We start from the raw sequence: 14,235 nt of genomic DNA, 5'->3' as shown, positions 1-14,235 counted from the left end.
TCCAAGAGTCTATGGTTCCTGCTAGATGGACCCAATCCACATTGTCATACTCAATCATCCCAGGTAGAACATCCATATAAGGGGAATATTCCCCAGCATTAGTGTCCTTTTTACAAGTGTAACAATATTGCAATGGGACCGAGTGAATTATGGTGTTAGATCTATGATCAATTATAAATTTATTTCCTAGAGGATGTGCTTGACCAGTTACAAGATCAACTCGAATGACAGAATCTTGGAACTGCAAGTAGACATGGTTTTTAGACCAGTATGCACCATTTTTTCTTCCCTCATTGAAGGATGTCCTAAGATCACCTAAGATGACATAGTGTGCTTGGAAAAATCCATAATGAAGGTATGCCTTATTTTGTGTCCAAAGACCTTGGGCAATCAATTGATCTATGCCACATCGATTACACATGAGTAATGGCATTGTAGTTATACTCCCTTGATTGGTTTGCATTAGTGTGGCATTCTTTTGTAGTCTAATAGGACACTCGGCTACACGATGTGGACCCCCACACTCATAGCATTGAAGAGGTGGTCTCTTGGCAATGAAGTTGATACTTTAATACCATATTAGTGAATTTGGGGGTTTCCCAATTTCCACTTTTAAAATGAGCTTAAGATTTGACCACATGGCCAAATCTTAGCCAAAGTTTTGAGAGCATAGCTTTAAAGAGCTTTTCAATTACTACCTTGTGGAAGGATTTGGGATTACAAAATACTTTGATATTTGTCCATATGGCCAAATCTTTTAGACATTGGTGATTCCCAAATTGGCTCTAAAGTCTCAAACTCTCTAATATGGTGTTTTTTGGCCTCTTGCCACAAGAGCAGCTACTTAATAGGACAGGTTTGACTTGTCCCCAATAGTTCCCCATGTAGTATTGTGGAGTTCCTTCAAGTGCATCAATCCCATAGGTAATATTCGGGTCTAAATCATCCTTGCAATCCACACAAGCAATAGATGACTCACAAACCACTTGATTGACAAAAGTGATTTTCAGATCTGGGGGTTGCGGTCTAACACAGGAGGTGGTAATGGTGTTGTTTGAACAACATTCTGGGCCCTAGGGACCATGTGTTGCGAAGGTTATTCAAGAGGTGGGGCCAGCATCAATGCAGGCACTCGAGGTGTGTCAGTCCATGCAAAGGTTGGTCTATTGGGCATCACACGTTTGAACATTATACAATCCTTAGCTAGGTGATCGTACCTACCACATGCATTGAAATACCCATTGAATTTTACTCTAAATGTAGGGCATTCACTAGTGCTATGTGGAACAAAGCAAACTGAGCACCATCGTTGTTCCCTTCTTGGGATACAAATGATTGTTTTGTGAGGCACTATTATCTCTAAGACTTTCTTGAATGGCCTTGGCGAGATCTGCTAAAGTCATCTTAGATATCTTTGGCTCTTTAACAATAGGTTTTATGGTCATTGGCTCATGCTTCAATGCTTGCAAGCTAGTAGATTTAGGCTCAACAGACACTCTTTCTCCTTGAATCATTAAATTTTCCTCCAATTGGATTGCATTGGTGGTGGCTACTTCTCAAATGGTGATACCTCTGAGGACTAGGCCATTGTAGATATCCTCATGTCGTAGTCCCCTAATGAATCTATCAAGAAATTGGTTATTATTGAAGTGCTCATTTGGATTACAACGAGAATTCAAATGCTTCAAGCAACTAATAAAGTCTCTCACGGACTCCCCTTCCACTCTCGTTGGGCTTTTTGGACCTAAAATGCTACACCCCAAAGAACTCCCTCTTGTATGTACTATCTTTCACGAGCAATCTCCTAAGAGTACAGTAAATTGTTTTCTCTTCCATACTTAGGGTCCTATACCAATCCCCAGCCTTCCCACTCAAAGTCAGGCTTAAAGCGTTGCTCTTATGTAGTTTGTTGTGTTCTCCTAGGGAATCACGTATCTGTTCAAATACTTCGATAGGCTCTCTAGCATCCCCATCCCCACTTTATTTTTGTGTGAGCTTGGCCACTTGTACTGCCTTACTTCTAGGCTCTCTATCAGGCATGTTACGCATATTTTTAGCAATAGATCAACCGATAGCTTTAGCAAATGTTGCCAAGTCACCTAAGCGAGCAGGCATAGTGGGTAGAGGCGCTCCAGAGACTACATGTGGATTAGGGATTCGCATTGGGTTTGGCGTATAGGCAGCCCCCTTGGGTTCCAAGTTTGGTACGGTGTTGCACCTTGTAGTGGCCCGAGGTTCATATGTGTGGCCTTGGACATAGTAGACGTGGGATGTGACATGCTCATGCTAGCTCGTATGGTCTCATTGAAATAAGGGCTTGGATGTTGTGGTCGTGGATAATAAGTTGTTGAAACAATGGGAGGGATAGGAGCTACATGAGCACGAGGGCCCACAGGTGCATATGATTCATACACACTTGTAGGTATTGTTGTAGGCATTGGGCCACCATGTAATGGTGCTTTACTAATAAATGAGGTCATGGAGTGTTTTTTGTCATGCCCATCATTGGGGTAGGCATGGTAGCCGTGGTGTCATCAAGAGAAAGATGAGCTAAACTTGGAAAGGTAAAGGTATTGTTTGTGGGCTCGGATGGTACTAAGACCTCTGGCAAAACAACATATGGAGGATCCATCGGGCTTAACGAGGGAATCTTCTTATGTGATAAAGTTGGTTGCTTAGCCTTCCCTATATCCAAGAATCTCAAGACCCGTTGAAGGCATGTGGATACCTTTGTTCTGCCTCTCCAGCAACTCAGTAACCCTATGGATGACATCACAAACCATTTATTGTTGCTCCTCTATGCTAGTAGCACCCAATGTCGATTGTAGGACATCTAAAAACCCACGTGATAAGTGTGACATGTGTATAGGTCAGTTATAGTATTCGTTTGTACTTCATACTCCCAATTTTCATTTAGAAATGCTCCATCTAGGATTGAGTTGCTAGAGGTGTCCATTGAACTAGATGCAATGTGGCTCTCTATGGTTTCATCCTTAGTGGTTGCTAATTCAGGAGCACTCGATTGCTCGACTAGCATGGATGTTTACATAGGGACCTTCTCCTTTAGTTCTCTCCGTTGCTCTACCTTGTGTAAGCTTTCGATTTCCTTTTCCTTAATTGCATGGATATATCACTCAACCTTTTGCACTTTGGCAAGGCTTCTACCATCAGGTAATATAACCTCAGAGGGGAATAGCTCTGAAGAGTCAGGGGGTGCAGTGAATGGAGTATTCACCTGCACAATCTCCAGGAGAATGGTATCTACATTGGTCATGAATGGTGAATTTACATCCCCACCCCCTTCATTTACATCGCTAGCTCCATGTTCAGAGTGAGTGGCTCTACTAAAAGTCTCTTTCAAGCGGTTGAACACGCTCAGCCTGGACCATGGACCCATGGCATGCATGTCTTGGCTTGAACTATCAGGATTGGGCATCTAGTAACCTTCCATGATGTTTCAGTCAAAGGAAGAGTCACTAGATGCAATATGTGGGTCCTGAGTGGTACTACCTTGGGTTCCCATTGAGGGCCTAGAGTCTAATGAGGAGGAATAATGGGTGCCCGCATAAATGGAGACACTCTCTATATGATCATCCTCTAGCATACGACCAAAGCGTAGTTGCATGTGATCTCAACACCCTAGAAGTGTTGGTGAGTGCACCTGAAGGCTGTTGACCTAGGTTTTTGGGTGTTTTGCAACCCAAATTTACTCTCGCTTTTTTTTGTCCTTTTTCCTGACCAAGCCACGGAATATGGTGTGTGATAGGTCCAAAGGTGCGTCTTGGTTAGACGGAAGTGCCATGCTTTACAGCTGCCAATTTGGTTACTAAAGGCCCTCGAAATTCTGAAAATAGTCTTTTTCTATTCAAGAAGTGTTGGAATTAGGGTTGCAGAGAAACACACACAGCTTGGAGAAGACGAAGGAAGCCCAAGGCACACAATTGAGAGTGTGTTACTTAGTGTGCTATGGAAAGATAGATAGCCCTAGAGTGATGGGCGTATATCCAATGCACGGGGGAAAAACCTCTTAAAGAGGGAAAAAATGCCCCGGCGGTCCTAGTGTGTTCACACACATCACTACCACATGTATATGGTAACAAATCCCCCTTGGAGTGATGCGGTGAACGAGAGCTGGCACATGAGTAAAGGGAAGTGCCATGATCTGAGGACAGGATCAGTCCACAAAGGGGAGTAAGCCCAAAGCTTTGCGGAAAGCTTCAAGCTTCTCACGAGACAATGCCTTTGTGAAAAGATCTGCAAGGTTGTCCTGTGTTGGCACATAAGCCAAGCTGATCTCTCCTGCTGAGAGCCTCTCCCTGACATAGTGGTAATGCACCTCAATGTGCTTTGTGCGAGCATGAAAAATTGGGTTCCTCGCAACTGCCAATGCGCTCTGACTATCAGTGTAGATAGTGTTGGCAGTGTCTTGTCCAACACCCAAATCAGCCATAAGGCGTCTAAGCAATACACACTCAACCGTAGCTGTGAAGACTACCCTGTACTCAGCCTCACAACTCGAAGTGGCCACAGTAGGTTGCTTCTTGCTCAACCATGATATACATGAACTGCCAAGCATGAAACAAAAACCACTGAGTCCGAAAAAGCATGTAAGTCTGGCAGCAATGATCCCCCCTTGGGATAAAACAAGCCAAGATGTAAAGTGCCACTAAGGTAGCGAAAAATCCTCTTGACAGCCTGCCAATGCTTAGACCCTGGGCTATGCATAAATCTGCTGACCTATGAGACTGCAAACTGAATATCTGGCCTCGTGTTGCATACATAAATGAGGCAGCCAACAGCACTTTGGTAAAGAGTGACATCAGCAAGATCACCAGCATCATGTAGACTCAACTTCAAACCTGTTTCCATGGGAGTGGCAATAGGTTTGCAATCCTCAAGTCCAAACTTACATAGCAATGTCTCTATGTAACTTTTCTGCCACAAGGCAATACCACCATCACACTGCTTAAACGTATACCCAAATAATGATGCAACAGCCCCAAATCTTTCATATTGAAAGTAGCATTCAAATCAGCCTTAAATTCAGCAATATGTCTCTCATTTGGTCCAGTGATCAACAAATCATCAACATAAAGAACCACAATGAGAAGTACATCACCCTCATGCTTTACATACAATGTGCTTTCTGTTGGACTGTTACGAAAGCCTTGTTTGACCAAATGAGTGTCAGCTTTCTCATACCAAGCACGAGGAGATTGCTTCAACCCATACAAAGCCTTGTTACATTTGCACACTTTGTCCTCTTGTCCTTTTATGACAAAACCGCGAGGCTGCGTTACATAAACTTCCTCAAATATGTCACCATTCAAGAAAGCAGTAACAATGTCTGATTGATGTACATCCCAACCAAAATGATCTGCCAATGCACATAGAAAACGCACAGTAGTCATACAACAAGTGGGAGCAAAAGTCTCTTCATAATCTATGCCTTTTTGCTGTGCATAACCCTTTGCAACAAGTCGAGCCTTATGGCGATCGATCTCACCATCCGGCTTGCGTTTCAACTTGTAAACCCACTTCGTACCAATGGCCTTTTTGCCAGGAGGCAAATCACATAAAGTCCATGTGTCATTTTCTATAAGTGCATCATATTCTGATTGCATAGTGGCCATCCAATTTTCTGAATTTTGTGCTTCATCAAACGTCAGAGGCTCCTCAACATCATGTAAGCTAGACACAGCCAAAGCATAACAATCTGATGCATAAGATGCATGGCGAGAGCCTAAACGAGTACGACTAGACAAAGGTGCATCCAATTTACTGTCACGCAAAGTGTGCACCAGCCATTTTGGCATACCTCTAGCCTGCTCATTTTCAGCCCTTTCCTCATCAAGTACATCATGTACATCTGCATCACTAACAGGCTGGTCTAGAACATTTTCAGAAACCCCCATATGCTGTACATTTGCCTCATTGGAACTTACATTCGTATTTCCACCACTGAAAAGAGGCAACAAAGTGTCATAAATGTCCTATGAGCTTACATTACTGTCTCTAGTACATGACAGCAAGGGCTGAACAGAATCTTCCACAAACACTACATCCCGTGAAACCAGAATACGTTTTGTTTGTGGATGATACAACCTGTAACCTTTGCTTTCAGCACTATAACCAATAAAAATACATTTTATAGCCTTATCATCCAATTTTCTGCGCTACACTTGTGGCACCAAAGCATATGCCAAACAGCCAAAAACACGCATGTGCTCAATAGAAGGCTTTCTATCATGCCATGTTTCATATGGAGTAATAGACTGCAAAGCTTTCGTAGCACACCTGTTAAGTACATAAGTGGCACACATAATGGCCTCAAGCCAAAAAGAATGCGGCAAAGCTTGACTTTTGACCACATCGTGCCATTTCCGTCAGTGACCTATTTTTCCTCTCAGCAACACCATTTTGCTGAGGTGTATAAGGCACTGTACATTGGTGTTTTATCCCACAACTAGCCATAAATGCATTAAATTCATGAGACATATACTCCCCCCCTCGATCAGAATGGAGGATGCCCATAGTACATTTCGAAATATTTTCAGCCATAGGCAGAAATTGTTTGAAGCACATAAAAACTTCGGACTTCTCTTTAAGCGGAAATACCCATGCATGCCTAGAGTAATCATCAATGAAAGTCACGAAGTACAGGTAATTGCCCAAGGACGGAGTTTGCATAGGCCCGAACTGAACCATCCTTTGGAAACTTAGAACGCTGCATATTACCCAAAATACAGCCTTCACAAACATGTTTGACAGTTGCTTCAAGAGGTGGCAAAGAAGCAACCATATCAAATTTCTGCAAACGCAGCAAACTGGAAAAATTCAGATGACCAAAACGTGCATGCCAAAGTTTTGCATCTGAAATAGCCCTTGAATCTGCAACAGTATTTGCAAAATTTTGTCCACACTTGTCATACAAAGTGAGCTTATACAACCCATGACACAAAAGCCCAGATGCAACAATTTCATCACCAAAACTGAGATCATGAACTGTACATCTGTCATCCACAAATTTGACTACAACTCCAAGCCTAGCAAGTGCGGATACAGACAAGAGATTCTTCTTGATCCCAGGTACATAAAGTGCATCAACAAGTGTGAAGGAACTGCCATTAGCAGCAGTGAGCACAATCTTTCCAACTCCCTGAACTGGATAAGAGGAGTTGTTGACACAAGTGACTGAATTCCCATGAGGGACAGACTCAAGAGAGGTAAACAATTCACGATGTGAGGTAATGTGCTTTGTATCACCACTGTCAAAATACCACACATGTGAATCTGCAGCAACTGACAAGCATGCATCATGGACAGCAGGATTGTAAGTGCACTCTGCGCTAAAAGCCCATTCTGCATCAACATCAGCAACACAGTCTCCTTTCACAGAAGACTCAACAATGGCTGCATTTTTAGTGGAACCAGCATTTGGAGTGGAACCACCCTCTTTCTTCTTAGCCTCTTTGGCCTTCAACTTAGGACACGACTTGATCAAGTGATCATTGGCTTTACAATAATGGCAACGCATCTTCTTTTTGCCCTTATCACCAGAATTGCCAGACGAAGTACTGCCAGCAGAAGCATTAGGAACATAATTTTTTCCACTCGCAGCAGAACCATAAGAAGTGGCTGCATTACTGTTACCACCCTTCCTTTGAGAAGCAATAAAAGCTTGTTCAACTGCACGCTTCCTAGTCTTGTTTTTTCTAGAAAGTGACTCTTGCAACAGCAATGTGCATAATGCATCAAACTTGACAACTTCAGGATTTCCTTGGGTCATCAGTCTCCAAGTACTAGCAAAAGTCTGGTAGGAATCTAGTAAGGCATCAAGAACAGTCTGCACAAGGGAACTGTCTGAAATGACTTCACCTACAGAAATAAGCTGCTCATTGATATCCTTGACACTAGCAAGGAAAGTGTCCATATCATCTTCCTCATACATAATCTTTGACTCCAGCTCTTTACGCAGCAAAGCAATTTTAGCCTCATTGCGGCTTGCATAAAGACCTGCTAAAATATCCCAAGCCTGTTTTGCAGATTTTGCTGAACGGATGTGAGGAACAATGGTGCGCTTCACAGACAACGCAATCAATGCATGAGCCTGCGCATCCTTAACATCCCAACGAGCTTGTTTTGCCGTAGGCAAAACAACTCTAATAGCTGCAATACTTGCAGCAAGACCTGCAACATCCTCAACATCGCCTACATCATCAGAACCAGGACGTACATCAATGCCCTGCACAATGTTCCAGACACCCTTTGACACAAGAACATGTTGCATCATATAAGCCCACATAGGGTAGTTGTCCCCATCCAACCTGTCCTCAACAGCAAACATCTTGAACACATCTGTGTTGTTGTTGTCAGCCATGGTAAATGCTGCATCTGATGTGAAAACTACCCGAAAATAGGAGAAACGCAGCGGGAACAACCTGTGCTATATAGCACAAACCGTAGAAGACTATAAGGCACCTATAATGCAGAAAACGGCACTGACAGAAATTTTGCACAAAATGACGAAATAGTCTGTGCAGTACTGCCTGTAGTGGAAACGGAGGCCGAAATGAGCCCAAATCAAAATTCTGAGCAGACCGCGCTCTTCGAGCTCGCCCAAATTTTTGTCGACCTTCGAACGCTCGCCAAAGCTCACTGAAAGTGGAGAAAGTGAGCAGGCGTGTGCTGGAGCAGCTGGCGACTAAGCCCAGGAGGACGTGACGTGCTCTGATACCAATTGTTGGAATTAGGGTTGCAGAGAAACACGCACAGCTTGGAGAAGACGAAGGAAGCCCAAGGCACACAATTGAGAGTGTGTTACTTAGTGTGCTATGGAAAGATAGATAGCCCTAGAGTGATGGGCGTATATCCAATGCACGGGGGAAAAAACCTCCTAAAGAGGGAAAAAATGCCCCGACGGTCCTAGTGTGTTCACACACATCACTACCACATGTATATGGTAACAAGAAGAAGGCTAAAATTAGTGTGAAGGGAAGGGTGGAGGGCTTGAAGGACTTATCCCACATGCCCTCTCTTCCTCTTGGGGGGGTAATCTATATATATATAGTAGTGTCTATACTATATCATAAGACTGAGGATTGAGGCTTGGGCTTGCGCTTGGGCTTGGGGAAAGATCCCGACCCCTTCTTTCCCTTCTTTTAATAAAAGCTTTTTTTTCTTTCTTTTCTTTTTGATTTCAAATTTTTTGGACGTTTTTTTTTATTTTTTATTTTTTTTATCTTTTTCTTTTATTTTATTTTGTTGTGGATAAGGTTGTGTTGTGTGGGTGTCGAGCTCATGCGCAGAGAGCCTGCCTCGCGCGCGTAGCTGCACCTTACAGCTCGATCTGAGCTAGCTACAACTACGGGATCCATGCCTAGCAAAACTAATTAACATTACACACTGCAACACTAATAGAACTAACAACCTGCTCAACACTGCCCACTACAAAAACCTGCACAGTACAGAGCTACTAACACTAACAGACATGCTCAAACCTGCAGATTACAGAGCTTAAATAGATCTTACAAAACCTGCACAAAGTTGCACGTCGTAGCAGTAACAGATCTAATCAAAACTCACAAAAACCAAAAAGGACAGAAATGAAGGGCTTCACGAGGCAACACAGAGTGCTTCTCAAGCTTGGTGCACGAAATTTTTCGGCAGAAGCGCCCAAAACGTGCGCTTCTACCGCATATGTCAGAGGCTGGGGACTTGCCGAACACTGTGTGCAAGCCACATATCACTGCAAGCACACAAGCAGACTATCCTAGTAAGCTCAAAGGGACCAATAGTGTGTCACTCACCACTCTACGCTTGTCGTCGTCAAGAATTTTGGGTCGCAAAGAAGAGGGAGCCGCCGTCGCTGCCACACTCAACCGCCTCTCCACTACTGATGCCACCACAATGCTCTCTCTCTCTCTCTCTCTCTCTCTCTCTCTCTCTCTCTCTCTCTCTCTCTCTCTCTCTCTCTCTCTCTCTCAAGCATACATGCACACACACACTCGTGATCACACGATAGAGAAGCAGGTAGAGGTAGAGCAAGAGCACTTCTTTAGCATGCACCTCCAGAACAAGGATTTTAGGTCAAAATGGACCTTTTATATGAATCTGATCCATTCACACATGGGTGCCCAAAGTGGCCGGTCATAGCAAAAATAATGTAAAAATGAGATAAGTGGTGCACCTCTTATCGGCGATCACCTACGCATCTATAGAACCGACAAGCCCGGTCCATGACTCAAATAAAGTGATCAGGCGTCCGTCAAAGGTGATAGGGTGTCCGTAAGTGGTTTACAGTGCACCCAAATGAAAATATTACCAAATTTTCTAATTTAGTTGTTCAGCTCATGAATCAATAGGCCAGGGGCGCTACTACAAGTGAGCCAGCTAAGAAAATTTCCATCTCAAGGCCTGATAATTCAAATCATGGCACTCTGGAGAGCAGGGCCCCCAATACGGACCCATTGCATTCTCTTACTCAAAACAAGGTGGCAAACTGTTGAAAAACATTGAATTATCAATCTTTTGGGGTGAGAAAAAGAACACAGCAAATATATTATCTATATTTTCTTTAGTAAATGGATAGGTATTTACCATCATCATTGTACTCTGGATGCAATCAAGGCACTACAGACTAGCTTGTCATTGGAAGGCAAAGCTTGTAAATGGTTGATGTCTCTTAAGGAGAAGAGAATTGTACCATGAATATAGGTTTTTTTCAAGAACATTTTGCAAAATAATTTCTTCCTACTAATGCGAAAGATGGGAATTGGACGACATGGGATAAGTGTTATATGTGGTAGCATAGGAAACTTCTTGAATATATATCGTAGTATAGAGATGCTATATTCAAACTGGAAGTTTTACATGTTTTGCAACAAGTAAAAGGGTCTATTCATGGATTAATTCATGATGCTAATCATAATCTCAAACCCAGACCCCAAAACACTTAAGAAAGACACAATGCAAGCACATATTGATGTTGATCCTAATAATGATAGATCATTGCATAATAGCACATATATTCTTGATCGTTCATATGCATCTCATAGCAACAATCAATCACACATATATTCTTGCATAATAGCAACATATATTCTTGATGGTTCTTATGCACATGAATCTCATAGCAACAATCAATCACACAACAAAAAAAAAAATTGTTATTGCCTCCTCTAATGTGTCCAAGAAGCCCAAAATACCTAGAGACCATCTCTCAACTAAGGAGTTTGAAAGGGCAAAAAGAGAGAAATCATGTTTTGATTGCTTGGGCAATGGTCATGGAAAAAAGGTTTGTTCCAAGCGGAAATCTACTACCCAAGGCAAGGAAAAATCCATGCACATGGTGCAGTAGCTTCATCTTGAATCCTCCTCTCAATACTCCAATGTGGAGGTAACACATACAAAGGTAGTTCATGAGTGTCGTATAATTGCCTCTATGTGGCAGCTGAAATTTGGCCCACATGAGCTTGTAGAATGCATGGCTGCATTCAAATTCATAAGGTGAAAATCCTTGAAAACCCTTACGAAGTTTAATATAGCCATGTATTCTAGCTTGTAGGCAATTGATCTCCTTGAGTAACACAAATTATATCCAAAGAGTCCAAGAATGATCTTTTGAAGATAGAAATCCACTATTCGGGGAGACTAATATTTTTGTTGCAGACATTCATATTATGGATCATTCCAAAGTGGAAGCCATTTGTAAGTGGCCTCACCTTTATATTTGAAAGAGCTCCAAATTTTCCTAGGATTTGTAGACTTTTATTGTGGGCTAATTAAAAACTGTATGAACATTAACATTCGTATGAATGATAAATTGAAATCCAAGGGCAAAACATTTCATTGGGGATATTCTCAATAGCAAAATTTTGAAGCACTTAAGATCCCTCTCAATATTGCACCCATATTAGCTATTGTGGATCCAATGAAACCTTTTGTGTTTGAGATAGATGCCAACAATGGAGCCATTGAAGCAATATTTCTTCAAGAGGAAAGGCAAATTGCTTTTGAGATCAAGAACTCAATTTTGCACAACAAAATTAATCGACTAAAGAGAGAGAACTATACGCCATAGCGTACACTTTGAAAATGTGGAGACACTATCTGTATGGTGCTCAATTTGAATTTTTGTTTACACAACAATCTAAATTGAAGTGTCGAAAGGCCACGTGGGTGGAGATTCTTTAGGAGTATGATGCAAAGGTTCAGTATCCTAAAGGATGGCACATAGTTGTCCATGATGCTCTCAATCGTATGCATGAGATCAAATCTCTTTTGTTCATGAAGCTTACAAGTGAGTTTTTGGAATTTCTTTAGGGAAAATGGGACCATGATGATGCATACTCCAAGATGTGGAGCTATGTCCAAAAGAGGGTTCCTTCTCACTCCGATGTTGGAGGTGCATTTATTCCCTCCACACCTAGTTCTACCCTTTTGAGTGATGAACTAACTAGATTGAAGAGATTTTCTATTAAAGATGGGTACCTACTCCACAAGGGGGGAGTTTGTGCACCAATGGATAGAAACATTCAATGCCAAATTCTTTATGAATGTCATGATAGTCCAAGTGCAAGGCACCTAGGCATAAAAAAGAAATATGCACTCGTAAGATGACAATTTTATTGGCCACGTTTACATGGGCATGTTCAAGACAACGTCTCACACTACCAAAAATGTCAGGTTAACAGAGCAGAGTCCTTAAAGGTAGGAGGAGGCCCCTTGCATCCTTTGGAGACTCCCAATGTAAAATGGGAAAGTATCATTGTGGGCCAACCAACCACCATACAAGGTAATGACTCAGTATGGATGATTGTAGATAAAACTCTATCAGTTTATTCCAATCAAACCCACCATTAAAACTCCCTAGATAGCCAACATATTTGTTGACAATATTTATAGACTCTATGGGTTGCCTATCAATATTGTCAGTGATTATGATCCCAAGTTTAACAGTCATTTTTGGAGGGTTGTCTTTAAATGGCTAGGAACACAACTTAATCTCAGTATTGTAGATCATCCATAGACAGATGGTCAAAGTAAGGAGTTAACCAGGTATAAGAGGATATCTATGAGCATACATTAGCAAAAAGAAATCGGATTGTGAAAATTATCTCTCTATTCTAGAATTTTCTTATAATAGTGCAAAGCATGTTACTACTTGATTTAATCCATTCATGCTTATGTACATGTTTCAACTGAGGTCCCCAATTATGGTGTGCTTGGCTACAAAAAAACATACAATGCTTCGATATATAAAATTGCAGTGTGCTAGAGAGGTTTGCTCTAAATCATGCTATACAAAAGTGTGTGCATGTTTTTATTTTAAATTTAATTATCATTTATAAATATACATGATTTTTTGCGAGGTAGAACTCAACTTGTTCTCCTTTGGCTTTCACTAGGATAATAATCGTAGAGATGAGAGCATTTTAATATAGACTTTTCTACTCCAAAATATGTCACTTGTGATCATCCCTTTTTTTAAATGGTATTTCTCTTTCTCTCAAAAGTAATTCCCCACACACAAATGCAATAGACACTCCCAATCTCTATCTCACCCTTTTTTATTTCTCTCTCTCACAAAAAATAATGCCCCACTCATGTATGCAGTATAGACACTCTTGATCTTTATCTCACCCTTTTTTATTTCCCATTGGTTGTGGCCAATTGGCCTCCCCTTGTTCTCAATGTCCAGACTCGTGAAATTAATCTTTAATCTCTCCAAGGACTGTTATTACTTCATCAAAATCTCAATTTTCTCCCTCTTCTCAAGCAACGCACAACCCTAAACTTCTCTCTCTTTGAATCTTACAGGGGATTTTCTCTCTCTTCAGCTCAACCAAGAGTCCTCTCTCTCTCTCTCTCTCTCTCTCTCTCTCTCTCTCTCTCTATAGTGCAACTGTTTTTTGACCTAGTAGATAGCAATTCACTGTTTTGATCATAACTTCCTCATCCGACCTCCGATTTGGGTGATCTATAGCCTCAATAAAAGAGCACAATTCCCTCTACACATTGATTTAAAGACATAAATTTTAGAGTTATGGAAGGTGTTTCTGTACCATCATTTTTGAAGCAAACAGGTTCAAGAAAGTTGACTCTCATCTCTTATTTTACGTACAATGTCTCTCGGCACTTGCAAGGGTTCTTCTTCTTCTTCTTCAAAAGGTCCACAATCATTGTAGAAAATGCTCCAAAATCTCCTAAGTGTGGAGATAGCAACACAACCAC

This window comes from Adiantum capillus-veneris, chromosome 9, assembly GCF_014529385.1.
Source record: "Adiantum capillus-veneris isolate H3 chromosome 9, ASM1452938v2, whole genome shotgun sequence".
Classification (NCBI taxonomy): domain Eukaryota; kingdom Viridiplantae; phylum Streptophyta; class Polypodiopsida; order Polypodiales; family Pteridaceae; genus Adiantum; species Adiantum capillus-veneris.
The sequence above is the reverse complement of the archived record's forward strand: the minus strand, read 5'-3'. Positions refer to the sequence as shown.